The sequence below is a fragment of the Mus musculus genome, chromosome 3, assembly GCF_000001635.26.
Source record: "Mus musculus strain C57BL/6J chromosome 3, GRCm38.p6 C57BL/6J".
NCBI classification, from domain to species: domain Eukaryota; kingdom Metazoa; phylum Chordata; class Mammalia; order Rodentia; family Muridae; genus Mus; species Mus musculus.
Genome location: NC_000069.6, coordinates 149,969,482 through 149,987,832, shown reverse-complemented (window position 1 = coordinate 149,987,832; position 18,351 = coordinate 149,969,482).

Below are 18,351 nucleotides of genomic sequence, written 5' to 3'. Positions count from 1 at the left end.
ACATATATTCCACTTGAAAGTTCAGATCCTGAATTTCAATGCAAGGATCAACTCAGTAGACAGGAAGATAAAAATACATGAACAACATCGAACAGACAATGTCAAAATGTAGAAATGTTTGAAAAGTTGGCTTGGTTGTTATCAGAAAGCCCAGTGCAAGCTCCTTATTGTGAAAGCAGATCAGTGAAGTCATGAAATGAAATATTGACTTTATCTTCCAAGACAGAATGATCGGAAATATTTAAACATACCAAATTAAGATTTACATAGAAGAGCAAAGCAATTCAGAGGGCATAGTACAACTCAACATTTGGACAAAAACAGAGTATGGTGCATAGAATGATGAGGATGAAGTAGATACAACACTAAAGAAAACACCAAGCAAAGCTGCAGATTCAGCCACTCTAGAGAGGTCAGGAGCACAGCACAGAAGTGCGGAGACTGTGTTAGTAGCAGCTAGGAGAGGGCTCCTCACTGAGAGTGTCCTTTATGTGTCCACTAAATGGATGTCAGAGAGAGAGAGAGAGAGAGGAAAGAGTGAAGACAGCATGACAACATTTTAGTGTGTGAGAGAAAACACTCAGGAGGAGGTTTAGAATATCTAATTTAAATGTAAACACTGAATTTAGAACAGTGGATGATGAATAAGAAAAATGTGCCACACTAATTTCTCCTCTTCAAAATGAAATTGGCGTTGCTGAATCAATGAAATAAAACGGAATGAAGCAAAACTTATTTCTTGTTGGCTTCTTTCTAACATGTAGACTTCTTTGCTACTTCCCTGACCTCTAATATTGTGAACTTACATTTTACGAGGTATTTGCTGCAACACACATTCTGTATGCACATTTTTGATTATGTGTGGAATGATTGCATATTAACTGAGAACAATCAACATTGATCTGGGTTCCTTCTGTGCCTCTGATTTTTCCCACCCTCCCAGTCTCTGACCCATTCACCCACACTTCAGCTTCCCTCTTGCTTGTATAACAGATTATTTAACTGTATAATCCAGACTCACCATCCAGTTAGAATTAAATGAGATTCTATTATATTGTTGAGCTATGTTAATTACTGTATGATTACTCCTGTCTTCCTTTATACTCATAAGGGTAAAAGAATATTTCCTAATTTTTCCAAAGACACAGAAATAGTAGGGTAGGGCAATCCACCTTATAGGCCACTTTGGGTTTCACTTGACATTCTTTTTTTTTTTTAGATATGTTCCTCATTTACATTTCCAATGCTATCCCAAAAGTCCCCCATACCCTCCCCCCCCCACTCCCCTACCCACCCACTTCTGCTTTTTGGCCCTGGCGTCCCCCTGTACTGGGGCATATAAAGTTTGCAAGTCCGATGGGCCTCTCTTTCCAGTGATGGCTGACTAGGCCATCTTTTGATACATATGCAGCTAGAGTCAAGAGCTCCAGGGTACTGGTTAGTTCATAATGTTGTTCCACCTATAGGGTTGCAGATCCCTTTAGCTCCTTGGGTATTTTCTCTAGCTCCAATTTCTGATAAAGTAAATGATGTCTCCTGACTATCTTTAACCAGCTGCAGGTTGGTTTGTGCCTTTGAAAATTTTAATTTTGAATGCAGTTAATCATTTGAACATGTCTCCAAATTATTTCCAACCTTAAAAGTCTATTACTGTGGTATTAATCAACTGACAGTTACATATCAGCCATAGGATTGGAGGCCTCTATTCTTCCCTAGTGACATGTGTATTCAGAAACAAAACAATAAAAATTAAACAAGTTAGAATCAACAAATACATTGTTCCTATTGATTCTATTCTAAAAGGGAACCACATCCCAATAAAAGAATCTTTCCAGGCCTCAATGTAACTTTTTCATGATTTTCATTTTTCCTGAGAGCTAAAAATTTGGAGAGATTGATGACTCTTGGAGTGTACATAAGTTCAAGTCTGACACATCATACTTGATCAACAAAATACTCAGCAAAGATATCTTTAGTTCTCTCAGATTGTTGGCAGATACCTGGCATTTTCAAAACCAATTTTTAATCTCAGGATGTGTCAGAGCCCCTAAAGCATCAATCATCGCCCGTCCAGACCCTTCTGGTTGTGTTCATATAAATTTGAGCACTGTCTCCATCCTTCTCTTTATCTCATTCAACCCCCTGCCAGGTGTTTGAGTTTCTGAGTTTGAGGACTATTCTCTGAATAAAATCAGAAGTGTGACTACATTGTGCATGATCTAGACTGTGGAGGAAGGAAGGAGTGCCTTATGCATCTAGTCCTCTGTAAAAATGAACAATGGTGCTATGACTGAGATAATCTAATTCAGAGTGAAACACAATGTGTTTTTTTTTTTTACATAAGAATTTTGGAAATAACGTAAATGAAGACATAATAGAATGTCACAGTATGATGGATGTCTTCTAATGTAATTAAATTTGATTTTGAAAATTTGACAAAGTGAATACTTGCTCATAATTTAGGCAAAAGTATTAAACATTAAGTCAGACAACCTCAGACACATTTTTGGAGAAATATTTTTCAGCTCTTCACAGACCACTTATTAAGACAAATGATTCTGTCATATAATATTTATAACAGTATATGATATTTATGATGCAAAAGAAAATAAATCCAACTGAATTTTTGCATTATCAGAAACAATGTTGTCACTCAGTTTTAGTATGAAAACATAAGTTAAAATATATTTAACACTATTTCATATTATGATAAAGATTTTTCAATTGCAATCTCTCACACAGCTTGTTGTTCTTTTAAACACAGTACTTTAGGATTTGTGATTTATTTACCAATTTGATGAATAAGCTATGATTATTTAGTATCTTAATATTAGAGAAGTAGAATATTTTAGAATTTTGTCCAGAAGATAAAATCATGGAAGTACTGTGGTGAACATATTTTTAAAAGTTTAACCCATTGCATTATCAGAAGAGCAGAAACCAGCCACCGATATTTATTCTTTTAAAGCAAGCACTGAGGGAGACAGAAGCAGATGAGTATCTATGAGTTCAAGGGCAGTGTTGTCTAAATGGCAAGTTCCATGTGTGCGAGAGCTACATAGTGAGACCTTTTTACAAACAAAGAGGCAAATATTCTGCAGTGTTTCCCAAGCTCCTCCATAAGAAGGTGAGTTCCCTTTAAGAACACAATCTGGCGTCTTCTATCCTTCCTAGTCTCTAAATTTTGTAGCATGCAAAGGAATTACAGGATGAAGAAGGTTGGTTGGCTACATTTAGTTATTTTATTTTGAGAACAGGTTAAAAACTCTTGTATTATTAACATAATCTAGCTGATGCTAAGCAACAGTTTTCAAAAGGATTTAAATGTGTCTGCCACACTCATGCATCTGTTTCTCGATTGTGTGTCTTCAAGGATAGAGCATGCCCATATAGGATGAAAATAATAGCTCACTAACTTTTTATAGAATAAAATATGCCTGAAGGGTTAAAATCCTGTTGTTGAAGTTGCCTGCTTGTCTTGAAATAAATTTCATATAGGCATGCTAATTTGTCTGTAAAGGCAATGAATGAATCATATCCACTGGAATACAATAAATGGAAAATTAATAACTTTTCTAACAAACATGCTTTATTGTGCTGCTCACAAAAGTACACTTAATTCTAAGCACTAGTGTAGGAAAAATTCTTCTGAAGATCGCAATCAAAGATCAAAGCCAACTTAGTTCATTTGTTAAAGGAGATGCCAGACACAAACGCAGTGCTCAGAAAGGAATCACTTTGTAGTTCTATCAGCATATATGCATATGACCTGAGACTCCGACTTGCTTAGACATCATGTTTGTGCATCTTGAATCCATAAACAGTGAATACTCTCCCTTCCCCCTCTCTCTCACAGTTGTCTGTCACCTTCCTACAGCCATTTGTGTGATAGTTGGTTTGAAGCTAACCCTGGAGGATTTGGACAATTTTAATTTACACATGTTTAGTAACTTTTGTTGTTATTGTTGATGTTGTTGTTACTGTTGTTGTGACTTTTGGTGATTTCTACAATTTGTTGAGGATATTCTTTTAAACTTGGATCTCTATCACCATTTCTTAGGAAAAAAAGCAACTCCTTCCAAAGAGTTCATTTTAATCTGTCATAAGATAATTTAATTAAGAGAATATATCTCAAAACGTAATTACAAATCAAGATGACTCACTGTAATTCTTTCTAATGTGTGGGAAGATGATTCCTAAAGTTGTGCTCATACTTTCAAATAGCATCAGGAGTTTAATGGAAACAGGGGTTGCTTAGCAGTAAGTGTCTTGAAAATGTTTAGGAAGATTTCTCTTGAGGCCTTAATTGCTCAATTTTAAACAGCCTTCAGCATTTAGTGCGGCACTTAGACTAGGAAGTAGACCTTGAGAAACAGTTTTGCCCCAGGCTCAAAAGTACCTACAAAGTGGCACAGCAGCGTGATGTGGGCTGAATACATATATTCTCATCTCTAGGATACTGTTCCTTCCATACTGAGAGGCCTCTCTTGATGCTGTTTAGTCACGGAAGAAGAAAACCAAAGATTCCCTCACACCAAAGCCTTGGCATTAAAGCTTAAATCTGTCTAGAGATAAAACGGAAAACACAAATCTGCTTTCAGCATCTTTTATTATACTCCCTCTTGCCTCCAACCATCATCACCCCAATACACTAAGAAGTCTAATAGCAAACAAATCCACTATATGTCTTCCTGGGTCTCCTAATGTTAAGGTGTATCTCTTTCTTTAATTTAAAAAAGAATTTTCAAAATTTCAGGTAGTATGCTCATAGATTAAAATATAAATTATAAAAAATATGATATCATTTTGGGGGGAATAAGGGCCTCATGGGGTTCCAATCAAGTGCATTTAAGACAATGCCCTGGATATACAAAAAAAAAAAAAAAAGGAAAGAAATTACAAATGATTAGAAGCAAAAGTAGTCTAGAGAGTCAGAAAGACTTCCAAGAAATGTTGCCCTTGAACTCATTTAGAAAGATAAGCACTTTCCAAGAAGTAGAGTGGACTTTTTCAGACAAAGGTTTGCTGTGACATGAATAGATGTGGAGCAGTTCCCTTAGCAGTGATGTCAAGTGCTTTCAGTTTTCAAAAGTAGAAACAGGAGATGGTGCAAATCAGTCTCTGACCAGACTCCCCACCACTCAGGTAGCCTGCCCAACATTCATACTGGTTATTTGCTTTCAGAGGTAAAGGACCCCTGTTGCTCAGTGCAGACTGCCCAGCCTCCAGGTGAGCAGCAGTGAGAATGGATGCACCATGGAGCATCAGGTAAAAGTGAAGAAATACGAGGCAAGGTCTCTTCACCCTTCAGCTCTATTCTTGTTTATTTTCACCATCTCTTCTGTTATCATTAACCTTGGTAGTGAACTTGATACACTCTGGAAGAGAAAACCTTAATTGAGTAATTTTCTCCATCAGGTTGGCCTGTGGACATGTCTGTGGGGCATTTACTTGACTGATAATTAATGTAGGAGGCCCAGCACACTGGGTGGTTCAATCCTTAGTTAGGTGGACTTGGGCTCTACCTGGGCTCTCTAGCTAAAATGAGCCTGGGGTGAAAGCAATGGACAGCTTTCCTCATAATTCCTGCCTCTGCTTCTGCTTGTGTTTGGTTCCTAATGCCTTTCAATGATAGACTATAATGTGCTAAGTTGAAATAAACCCTTAATGTGGAGTTTTACTCATAGCATTGATCCCAACAGAAAGAAAACTAGACAAAGAAAACTACACATCTCCCAGTAAGAAATTTCCAGACTCTATAAACCAGTTATTAGCCTTTTAAGTATATTAAAACTCACATTTTATACTTGCAGAGCCTTTAGCATGGGGTATAGGATGGAATCTGAAAACTCATTGCATAACCCTGCTTGAACTGCTCTATGGACTATACCATAAACAGTGTCTTAAGCAAGGCCACTTAGTATTTGTACTGGCTAGTTTTGTGTCAACTTGACACAGCTGGAGTTATCACAGAGAAAGGAGCTTCAGTTGAGGAAATGGCTCCATGAGATCCAACTGTAAGGCATTTTCTCAATTAGTGATCAAGGGGGAAAGACCCCTTGTGGGTGGGACCATCCCTGGGCTGGTAGTCTTGGGTTCTATAAGAGCGCAGGCTGGGCATATATCCAGAAGATGTTCCAACCGGTAAGAAGGACAAATGCTCCACTATGTTCATAGCACCCTTGTTTATAATAGCCAGAAGCTGGAAAGAACCCAGATGTCCCTCAACAGAGGAATGGATACAGAAAATGTGGTACATTTACACAGTGGAGTACTACTCATTGATTAAATAGAATGAATTTATGAAATTCCTAGGCAAATGGATGGACCTGGAGGGCATCATCCTGAGTCCTGAGTGAGGTAACCCAATCACAAAAGAACTCACACAATATGTACTCACTGATATTAGCCCAGAAACGTAGAATACCCAAACTATAAGATACAATTTTCTAAAAAAAAAAAAGAAAAAGAAACTCAAAAAGAACGAAGACCAAAGTGTGGACACTTTGTCCCTTCTTATAATTGGAAACAAAACGCCCATGGAAGGAGACAAAGTTTGGAGCTGAGACGAAAGGATGGACCATCTAGAGACTACCATATCCAGGGATCCATCCCATAATCAGCTTCCATATGCTGACACCATTGCATACACTAGCAAGATCTTGCTGAAAGGACCCAGATATAGCTGTCTCTTATGAGACTATGCCGGGGCCTAGCAAACACAGAAGTGGATGCTCACAGTCAGCTATTGGATGGATCACAGAGCCCCCAATGGAGGAGCTAGAGAAAGTAACCAAGGAGCTAAAGGGATCTGCAACCCTATAGGTGGAACAACAATATGAACTAACCAGTATCCCCCGGAGCTCCTGTCTCTAGCTGCATATGTATCAGAAGATGGCCTAGTCGGCCATCAGTGGAAAGAGAGGCCCATTGTTCCTGCAAACTTTATATGCCTCAGTACAGGGGAATGCCAGGGCCAAGAAGTGGGAGTGGGTGGGTGGGGGAGTGTGTGGGGGACTTTTGGGATAGCATTGGAAATGTAAATGAAATAAATACCTAATTAAAACAAAAAAAAAACAAAACAAACAAACAAAACAAACAAACAAAGAAGAGACCAGAATCATTGAGGTGACATCTTCTGGGAAGTGTTTTCTGAGAGCACACAGCTCTGTTCCAGAGATAGCCAAGGCTGTACCTTGTGTTGTGGCTGGACTTGGTAATGTGTAAGAATTACCCAGGTGGTACTGATTTTGAAGGCATGAAGCGGTCACACAGAGCAGCTGAGGCTCAGCACTGTGAGAGGCCATGGAAGGCCATTGGTGAAGGTGCAGCCTCATTTGCAATTGAAGGCCCAGGACTGAAGGGGTCATGCAGTGTTTTAGAGATGCATGTACCATGAGATGACCATGAAGAGCAGCAATAGTGGAGTACAGGCATCTTCAGCCTAGAGGACAACACCTGTGCTACAAAGGGCATGGTTGGTGAAGTGACCCAAGCCCTTGGAGGAGCCCAGAAGATCGTGAGTTGGATCCCAGACACTGGATGGTTGGAGATTGATTTTAGTTTTTGATTGTGACTGTGCCCTGATATTTTTCCCTCTTGAAGGAAGTTTTTAAGTGATGCCCACAGTTAAGCGACTTTTAATTGTAAAGACTTTGGATTTTAAGAGATATTGAAATTTTAAGAATTCGTAAAGACTGTGGGTCTTTATAGTTATTTAGATCTTGCGGATGAATAAGAAACTAAGGATTGAGGCTTACTTGTGATGTATTTGTGTGTCAAGTTGATAAGGGATCAATTGTACTGGCTAGTTTTGTGTGAACTTGTCACAGCTGGAGTTATTACAAAGAAAGGAGCTTCAGTTGAGGAAATTCCTCCATGAGATCCAACTGTAAGGCATTTTCTCAATTAGTGATCAAGGGGGAAAGGCCCCTTGTGGGTGGGACCATCTCTGGTCTGGTATTCTTGGGTTCTATAAGAGAGCAGGCTGAGCAAGCCAGGAGAGGCAAGTCAGTAAGGAACATCCCTCCACGGCCTCTGTATCAGCTCCTGCTCCTTGCCCTGCTTGAGTTCCAGTCCTGACTTCCTTTGGTGATGAACAGCAGTGTGGAAGTGTAAGCTGAATAAACCCTTTCCTCCCCAACTTGCTTCTTGGTCATGATGTTTGTGCAGGAATAGAAACCCTGACTAAGAGAGCATTCTCACAATAACAGGAACTAAAATTCAATATCAGAGGTCAGGATAAGTAGATTTCTATGTGGGGTCTCTTCCTGGCTGACAGCAGTGAGTCATCCTGTGATGTGCTACATGGAGTTTTCCTTCATGGAAATGTGTGGCAAGAAAAAAAAATGACCCTCTCCTTTTTATTCACATAAAGCTACTGTCATAAAAGGACCCCTCTCTTGTAGACACACTTAACTTTAATTACCCAAGGAAAATTCCCAGACAACAACCTGCAAATTTGAAGTGGAGGATACAATTAAGTTTATAGTATCCTTTAGCGAGGTGAATGAATGCAGAGACGAGATGAATTCATCTCTCTCCCTTTCCCTTAGTTAGTATAGACTGTTGGCTTCTGACTGTAGACAGTGGAGCCCTGTAGACATTTTGGCCCTGAATGGGTGCATGTCAGAGGTATCTCACAGTACAAGGGACATAATCTATTTTTGATTTTGTTTGTTTGTTTGGGTATATTGTTTTATGTTTGCTATACGTTGTATTTTTTTTCTTTTTTTTTTTCTTTTTTTTTTGGGAAACGAGAAGTTTAATTTGTTATGCTGGCCTAGTGTTCTCTGTTGTTGAATATCTGATCCTCCAGGCTCTACCTCTTGATTACTGTCATGAACCACTATGCACAAAACCAAAGGTATTTTTCAAATCAGTTTTTAATCTCATTCTTTCTCTCTTTGTGTATATCCAAACGTACACTGTTGTGACTGAGCATTGCGTGCATGCATATACCAAGGCAGATGTGTGGTGGTCAGAAGCAAATATTGTGTACGGCCATTCTCTTCTCCATTGTAGAAGACAAGTTGGCTTTGTGTTATTCCCACTATATATGCTGTCTAGTTGGACTGGCTCATTCTAGAAATTCTGTCACTTCCTCCTATCTCACCATAGGAGCACTGGAGTTCAGGACTATATCTGCCTTTACATGGACTTTACAGCTCGTGGAATTTACTTTTGTCCACTGTCTCATTTCCCCAACCTGGTATTGTTTCTAATGAGTACTTTAATTCAGTAGCTAAATATTCATGTTGGACAAGAGGTATTTACAAATGCCATGGCTGCTACTAGATTTTCTTTTCTTTTACAGGAGCAAAATGTATGTGGACAACCATAGGAATACAAAACCATCCCATAAGGCTATAAAGGCTAACGTCTGAAATTTTTCTGCTAAACTGAGGCATATCACATGTTAAACTACATTCTGACAAAGACAAATCAGTGTCTCCTCTGGTGGAAAGACTGTATGCTCTCTCCTGTTTTGTCGGGGGGGGGGGGGGTAGCTCTTCCCCAAGGCTGAGAACTACTCTGTGCTACTGGCACCATAGCAACTGATCAGCATGGTGTCACATCAGCCTCTCTAAGAGGCAGACCACTGACCTAATGCCTCCCCTATGTTTGGCTAATGATACCTGGGCTTGTTCGGCAAGTACTGGGTTGAAAAATGAGAAAAAGTTGACCATCATCCATGAGAACATTCAGGAAGTCACCAGCTTTGGGAACATTTCCTCCTACAGACATTTGTTGAGGATGTTTCTTTGAGAATATTTCATACCCTACACATGTTCCATTCTGAAAACATCCTTTACACCTCCTCAAGTATACTTTTCCAAGCTAATGGTGGCCTTCTGTCTGTCCAACATGTCCTAATTTGTATAGTTTGATGTAAAAACAAAACAAAACAAAACAAAACAAAAACAAAACAAAAAAACTGTTTAACTAAGAAAAGTAAGTATCTTAGAGTATAAAACTCCTTCATGTATAAGTATTTTAACACTAATAATTGATGGAAGACTCCTCAGGGCACCTCTTAGTTTCCTCATGTTCTGATATCACCATATCAAGTCCCTCTGCCTTGAATGGAACATTGTCAAACCAAAATAAATAAACCCATCTACAAACACAATAAAATTGATGACTAGATTCCCAACAGATGAATTCAGAAGAGATATGAACAATGTCTTAATAACACGGCCTCCGCCTCCAACACTGCTTAAAGCTCCAGGCACCCCTTTAGTTTTGTTTGGGCAATCCACTATCCTGCCCATCTTCTTTGGCCCAGTCGTTGGGGGACCACCATACCTGAAGCTGTAGGTCTGAATAGAAATACTTTTCTGTTAGTTGTCTGTGCCATTATATTCTTCAGGAACACATGGAACAGATAAAACATGAACAAATTATCTTTCGTTTCAGTGAGATGTATAAGTCAGACAGCACTGTGTGTCTTATTACTAAAGGTTTTAGATCCTACCAGAGCCTAGCAGAAATCTGTTTCTACTCTCTATAGAAAAAACAAAACAAAACAAACAACCAAAACAAAAAAACACCTCAATATAATAGAATCTGGAGTATTCCCTAAGATTCTCACAACATCATTGTTTTTTTTTTTTTCCCATTTTTTATTAGGTATTTAACTCATTTACATTTCCAATGCTATACCAAAAGTCCCCCATATCCACCCACCCCCACTCCCCTGCCCACCCACTCCCCCTTTTTGGCCCTGGTATTCCCCTGTACTGGGGCATATAAAGTTTGCAAGTCCAATGGGCCTCTCTTTCCAGTGATGGCCAACTAGGCCATCTTTTGATATATATGCAGCTAGAGTCAAGAGCTCCGGGGTACTGGTTAGCTCATAATGTTGTTCCACCTATAGGGTTGCAGATCCCTTTAGCTCCTTGGCTACTTTCTCTAGCTCCTCCATTGGGAGCCCTATGATCCATCCATTAGCTGACTGTGAGCATCCACTTCTGTGTTTGCTGGGCCCCGGCATAGTCTCACAAGAGACAGCTACATCTGCGTCCTTTCAATAAAATCTTGCTAGTGTATGCAATGGTGTCAGCGTTTGGATGCTGATTATGGGGTGGATCCCTGGCTATGGCAGTCTCTACATGGTCCATCCTTTCATCTCAGCTCCAAACTCCGTCTCTGTAACTCCTTCCATGGGTGTTTTGTTCCCAAATCTAAGGAGGGGCATAGTGTCCACACTTCAGTCTTCATTCTCCTTGAGTTTCATGTGTTTAGCAAATTATATCTTATATCTTGGGTATCCTAGGTTTGGGGCTAATATCCACTTATCAGTGAATACATATTGTGTGAGTTTCTTTGTGAATGTGTTACCTCACTCAGGATGATGCCCTCCAGGTCCATCCATTTGGCTAGGAATTTCATAAATTCATTCTTTTTAATAGCTGAGTAGTACTCCATTGTATAGATGTACCACATTTTCTGTATCCATTCCTCTGTTGAGGGGCATCTAGGTTCTTTCCAGCTTCTGGCTATTATAAATAAGGCTGCTATGAACATAGTGGAGCATGTGTCCTTCTTACCTGTTGGGGCATCTTCTGGATATATGCCCAGGAGAGGTATTGCTGGATCCTCCGGTAGTACTATGTCCAGTTTTCTGAGGAACCGCCAGACTGATTTCCAGAGTGGTTGTACAAGCCTGCACTCCCACCAACAATGGAGGAGTGTTCCTCTTTCTCCACATCCTCGCCAGCATCTGCTGTCACCTGAATTTTTGATCTTAGCCATTCTGACTGGTGTGAGGTGGAATCTCAGGGTTGTTTTGATTTGCATTTCCCTGATGATTAAGGATGTTGAACATTTTTTCAGGTGCTTCTCTGCCATTCGGTATTCCTCAGGTGAGAATTCTTTGTTCAGTTCTGAGCCCCATTTTTTAATGGGGTTATTTGATTTTCTGAAGTCCACCTTCTTGAGTTCTTTATATATGTTGGATATTAGTCCCCTATCTGATTTAGGATAGGTAAAGATCCTTTCCCAATCTGTTGGTGGTCTTTTTGTCTTATTGAAGGTGTCTTTTGCCTTGCAGAAACTTTGGAGTTTCATTAGGTCCCATTTGTCGATTCTCGATCTTACAGCACAAGCCATTGCTGTTCTGTTCAGGAATTTTTCCCCTGTGCCCATATCTTCAAGGCTTTTCCCCACTTTCTCCTCTATAAGTTTCAGTGTCTCTGGTTTTATGTGAAGTTCCTTGATCCACTTAGATTTGACCTTAGTACAAGGAGATAAGTATGGATCGATTCGCATTCTTCTACACGATAACAACCAGTTGTGCCAGCACCAATTGTTGAAAATGCTGTCTTTCTTCCACTGGATGGTTTTAGCTCCCTTGTCGAAGATCAAGTGACCATAGGTGTGTGGGTTCATTTCTGGATCTTCAATTCTATTCCATTGGTCTACTTGTCTGTCTCTATACCAGTACCATGCAGTTTTTATCACAATTGCTCTGTAGTAAAGCTTTAGGTCTGGCATGGTGATTCCGCCAGAAGTTCTTTTATCCTTGAGAAAACTTTTTGCTATCCTAGGTTTTTTGTTATTCCAGACAAATTTGCAAATTGCTCCTTCCAATTCGTTGAAGAATTGAGTTGGAATTTTGATGGGGATTGCATTGAATCTGTAGATTGCTTTTGGCAAGATAGCCATTTTTACAATGTTGATCCTGCCAATCCATGAGCATGGGAGATCTTTCCATCTTCTGAGATCTTCTTTAATTTCTTTCTTCAGAGATTTGAAGTTTTTATCATACAGATCTTTCACCTCCTTAGTTAGAGTCACGCCAAGATATTTTATATTATTTGTGACTATTGAGAAGGGTGTTGTTTCCCTAATTTCTTTCTCAGCCTGTTTATTCTTTGTATAGAGAAAGGCCATTGACTTGTTTGAGTTTATTTTATATCCAGCTACTTCACCGAAGCTGTTTATCAGGTTTAGGAGTTCTCTGGTAGAATTTTTAGGGTCACTTATATATACTATCATATCATCTGCAAAAAGTGATATTTTGACTTCCTCTTTTCCAATTTGTATCCCCTTGATCTCCTTTTGTTGTCGAATTGCTCTGGCTAATACTTCAAGTACTATGTTGAAAAGGTAGGGAGAAAGTGGGCAGCCTTGTCTAGTCCCTGATTTTAGTGGGATTGCTTCCAGCTTCTCTCCATTTACTTTGATGTTGGCTACTGGTTTGCTGTAGATTGCTTTTATCATGTTTAGGTATGGGCCTTGAATTCCTGATCTTTCCAAAACTTTTATCATGAATGGGTGTTGGATCTTGTCAAATGCTTTTTCTGCATCTAACGAGATGATCATGTGGTTTTTGTCTTTGAGTTTGTTTATATAATGGATTACATTGATGGATTTTCGTATATTAAACCATCCCTGCATCCCTGGAATAAAACCTACTTGGTCAGGATGGATGATTGCTTTAATGTGTTCTTGGACTCGGTTAGCGAGAATTTTATTGAGGATTTTTGCATCGATATTCATAAGAGAAATTGGTCTGAAGTTCTCTATCTTTGTTGGATCTTTCTGTGGTTTAGGTATCAAAGTAATAGTGGCTTCATAAAATGAGTTGGGTAGAGTACCTTCTACTTCTATTTTGTGAAATAGTTTGTGCAGAATTGGAATTAGATCTTCTTTGAAGGTCTGATAGAACTCTGCACTAAACCCATCTGGTCCTGGGCTTTTTTTGGTTGGGAGACTATTAATAACTGCTTCTATTTCTTTAGGTGATATGGGACTGTTTAGATGGTCAACTTGATCCTGATTCAACTTTGGTACCTGGTATCTGTCCAGAAATTTGTCCATTTCGTCCAGGTTTTCCAGTTTTGTTGAGTATAGCCTTTTGTAGAAGGATCTGATGGTGTTTTGGATTTCTTCAGGATCTGTTGTTATGTCTCCCTTTTCATTTCTGATTTTGTTAATTAGGATTTTGTCCCTGTGCCCTTTAGTGAGTCTAGCTAAGGGTTTATCTATCTTGTTGATTTTCTCAAAGAACCAACTCCTCGTTTGGTTAATTCTTTGAATAGTTCTTCTTGTTTCCACTTGGTTGATTTCTCCCCTGAGTTTGATTATTTCCTGCCGTCTACTCCTCTTGGGTGAATTTGCTTCCTTTTTTTCTAGGGCTTTTAGATGTGTTGTCAAGCTGCTAGTATGTGCTGTCTCCCGTTTCTTCTTGGAGGCACTCAGCGCTATGAGTTTCCCTCTTAGAAATGCTTTCATTGTGTCCCATAGGTTTGGGTACGTTGTGGCTTCATTTTCATTAAACTCTAAAAAGTCTTTAATTTCTTTCTTTATTCCTTCCTTGACCAAGGTATCATTGAGAAGAGTGTTATTCAGTTTCCACGTGAATGTTGGCTTTCCATTATTTATGTTGTTATTGAAGATCAGTCTTAGGCCATGGTGGTCTGATAGGATACATGGGACAATTTCAATATTTTTGTATCTATTGAGGCCTGTTTTGTGACCAATTATATGGTCAATTTTGGAGAAGGTCCCGTGAGGTGCTGAGAAGAAGGTATATCCTTTTGTTTTAGGATAAAATGTTCTGTAGATATCTGTCAGGTTCATTTGTTTCATAACTTCTGTTAGTTTCACTGTGTCCCTGTTTAGTTTCTGTTTCCACGATCTGTCCTTTGAAGAAAGTGGTGTGTTGAAGTCTCCCACTATTATTGTGTGAGGTGCAATGTATGCTTTGAGCTTTACTAAAGTGTCTCTAATGAATGTGGCTGCCCTTGCATTTGGAGCGTAGATATTCAGAATTGAGAGTTCCTCTTGGAGGATTTTACCTTTGATGAGTATGAAGTGTCCCTCCTTGTCTTTTTTGATAACTTTGGGTTGGAAGTCGATTTTATCCGATATTAAAATGGCTACTCCAGCTTGTTTCTTCAGTCCATTTGCTTGGAAAATTGTTTTCCAGCCTTTCACTCTGAGGTAGTGTCTGTCTTTTTCCCTGAGATGGGTTTCCTGTAAGCAGCAGAATGTTGGGTCCTGTTTGTGTAGCCAGTCTGTTAGTCTATGTCTTTTTATTGGGGAATTGAGTCCATTGATATTAAGAGATATTAAGGAAAAGTAATTGTTGCTCCCTTTTATTTTTGTTGTTAGAGTTGGCATTCTGTTCTTGTGGCTGTCTTCTTTTTGGTTTGTTGAATGATTACTTTCTTGGTTGTTCTAGGGCGTGATTTCCGTCCTTGTATTGCTTCTTTTCTGTTATTATCCTTTGAAGGGCTGGATTCGTGGAAAGATATTGTGTGAACTTGGTTTTGTCGTGGAATACTTTGGTTTCTCCATCTATGGTAATTGAGAGTTTGGCCCGGTATAGTAGCCTGGGCTGGCATTTGTGTTCTCTTAGTGTCTGTATAACATCTGTCCAGGCTCTTCTGGCTTTCATAGTCTCTGGTGAAAAGTCTGGTGTAATTCTGATAGGCCTTCCTTTATATGTTACTTGACCTTTCTCCCTTACTGCTTTTAATATTCTATCTTTATTTAGTGCATTTGTTGTTCTGATTATTATGTGTCGGGAGGAATTTCTTTTCTGGTCCAGTCTATTTGGAGTTCTGTATGCTTCTTGTATGATCATGGGCATCTCTTTTTTTATGTTTGGGAAGTTTTCTTCTATTATTTTGTTGAAGATATTAGCTGGCCCTTTAAGTTGAAAATCTTCATTCTCATCAATTCCTATTATCCGTAGGTTTGGTCTTCTCATTGTGTCCTGGATTACCTGGATGTTTTGAGTTAGGATCCTTTTGCATTTTGTATTTTCTTTGACTGTTGTGTCGATGTTCTCTATGGAATCTTCTGCACCTGAGATTCTCTCTTCCATTTCTTGTATTCTGTTGCTGATGCTCGCATCTATGGTTCCAGATCTCTTTCCTAGGGTTTCTATCTCCAGCGTTGCCTCGCTTTGGGTTTTCTTTATTGTGTCTACTTCCCCTTTTAGTTCTAGTATGGTTTTGTTCATTTCCATCACCTGTTTGGCTGTGTTTTCCTGCTTTTCTTTAAGAGCCTGTAACTCTTTAGCAGTGCTCTCCTGTAAATCTTTAAGTGACTTATGACAGTCCTTCTTGATGTCCTCTATCATCATCATGAGAAATGTTTTTAAATCTGGGTCTAGATTTTCGGTTGTGTTGGGGTGCCCAGGACTAGGTGGGGTGGGAGTGCTGCGTTCTGATGATGGTGAGTGGTCTTGATTTCTGTTAGTAGGATTCTTACGTTTGCCTTTCGCCATCTGGTAATCTCTGAAGCTAGCTGTTTTAGTTGTCACTGTTAAGAGCTTGTTCTTCAGGTGACTCTGTTAGCCTCTATGAGCAGACCTGGAGGGTAGCACTCTCCTTAGTTTCAGTGGGCAGAGTATTCTCTGCAGGCAAGCTCTCTTCTTGCAAGGCAGGTACCCAGATATCTGGTGTTCGAACCAGACTCCTGGCAGAAGTTGTGTTCCACTCACTAGAGGTCTTAGGATCACGTGTGGAATCCTGTGTGGGCCCTTGCGGGTGTCAGGCGACTCAGCTGGCAAGGTAGCCGGGGCTCGAGTGGAGTGGAAGGGGTTTGTGCCCCAGATCAAGCCCGGGTAGCCTGCTTCCCTATGTACCGCAGTCTCAAGTTCCGCGCGATTGGATTGGGGCAGGCACTGTGATCCACTCACCAGAGGTCTTAGGGTCCCGTGGGGAGTCCCGTGTGGACCCTTGCGGGTCACAACATCATTGTTAACTGCAGCAAATACTCCACATTTTCACAACGAAAGATATGTTTCAAAATGATATTCCTGGCTAAACAGACAGTTAATGTGGTAGGGTGGGTATTTATAGTCCTATTTAATGTACCTCATTGTCTGGTTAAATTAATATGTGAAATTTACATAGGACTGAAGTGGGTTTTTTTTTTTTTTGGTTTTGTTTTGTTTTGCTTGATTCTGTTTGTTTGGTTTTTTGTTTGTGTTTTGTATGCTATAGTTTCGTGGTTTTAATATGGCCCCCATAGGCACTGATACTATTGGAAGGTATGGTCTTATTGAAATAGGTATGGTCTTGTTAGAGAAAGTGAGTCATAGGGTGAGCTTTGAGGTTTCGAATGTTCAAGCCAGGTCCACAGACACTCTCTCTTCCTGCTGTCTGCTGATCCAGATACAAAAATCTCAGTTACCTCTTTTGCACCCTGTCGGTCATCCCCCAACCTCTACAAACACAATGGACTAAACCTCTGTACTGGTAATCCAGCCCCAACTAAATGCTTTTCTTCTTTAGAGTTTCTGTTGTCATGACATCTCTTCACAATAGAAACCCTAAGACAAATGAGGAGGTTTGGCAATCTAGTAGTCTCTTGTAAGCAATGCTCATTAGCACACATTTCTTTTTTTTTTTTTAAGATTTAATTTATTTATATGACTACACTCTAGCTTTCTTCAGACACACCAGAAGGGAGCATCAGACCCCATTACAGATGGTTGTGAGCCACCATGTGGTTGCTGGGAATTGAACTTAGGACCACTGGAAGAGCAGTCAGTGCTCTTAACCACTGAGCTATCTCTCTAGCCCAGCACACATTTCTTTAAGTCAAAGAAACAGTATGAGTATTTTGTTGTTTATTAAGCATATCTATTTTCATTGTTCATTCTGAAATTGAAAAATAACCATCATGAGCTTGGTATAAGGTGAGAATATCTTCTAATCTGTAAAGGTCCAAATATACAGGCTGCTTTTGTCTTCATGACATTAGGAAAATTTTATAGGCAGAATTTCCGAATCTACTGGTCTTGGTTTAATCTATCCCATGGACAGCAGCCTCATAAATTGCTCTAGATTTCTCTAAAAGAAATTTACAGCATGGCTCACTTGGGGTTATTCTGAACAATAATTTTTCAAGGGACTTGCTTTTTCCATGAGAACACCTGAATTATGTGAAATGACTCCTGTCTAGAACTAATGATGAATTTATTATATATTTCATCTGGGGATAATGCTCTGGTTGGGACCACTATCTGAAGTGTGTTATGGTAACTGCCTATTTTCAATATAATAGAAAAGTACCATGTTTATTCTGCTGTGTCTGGATTCTTCTCCTATGGGAACTCCGGGACCCAATTCAGGAGAGAATCTTACTAGTAGCTTAAGCTTATGAAAATACAGCAATCAACTAATTTCTGAGATGCAGAGAAATGTTGATGTTCCAGGTTTTCCTAGAACTGAAGTTAGAGAGTAGTAACATACAGTACTTAACATCTCCTCAGCCTTCAGGCAATCTTCGGACTGAGGTTTTCCTGCAAATTCCAGCAACTAACATTCACCCACTGTATGTTTGCCTTCAATTCACCAGTCACACATATTATTAATGCTCACT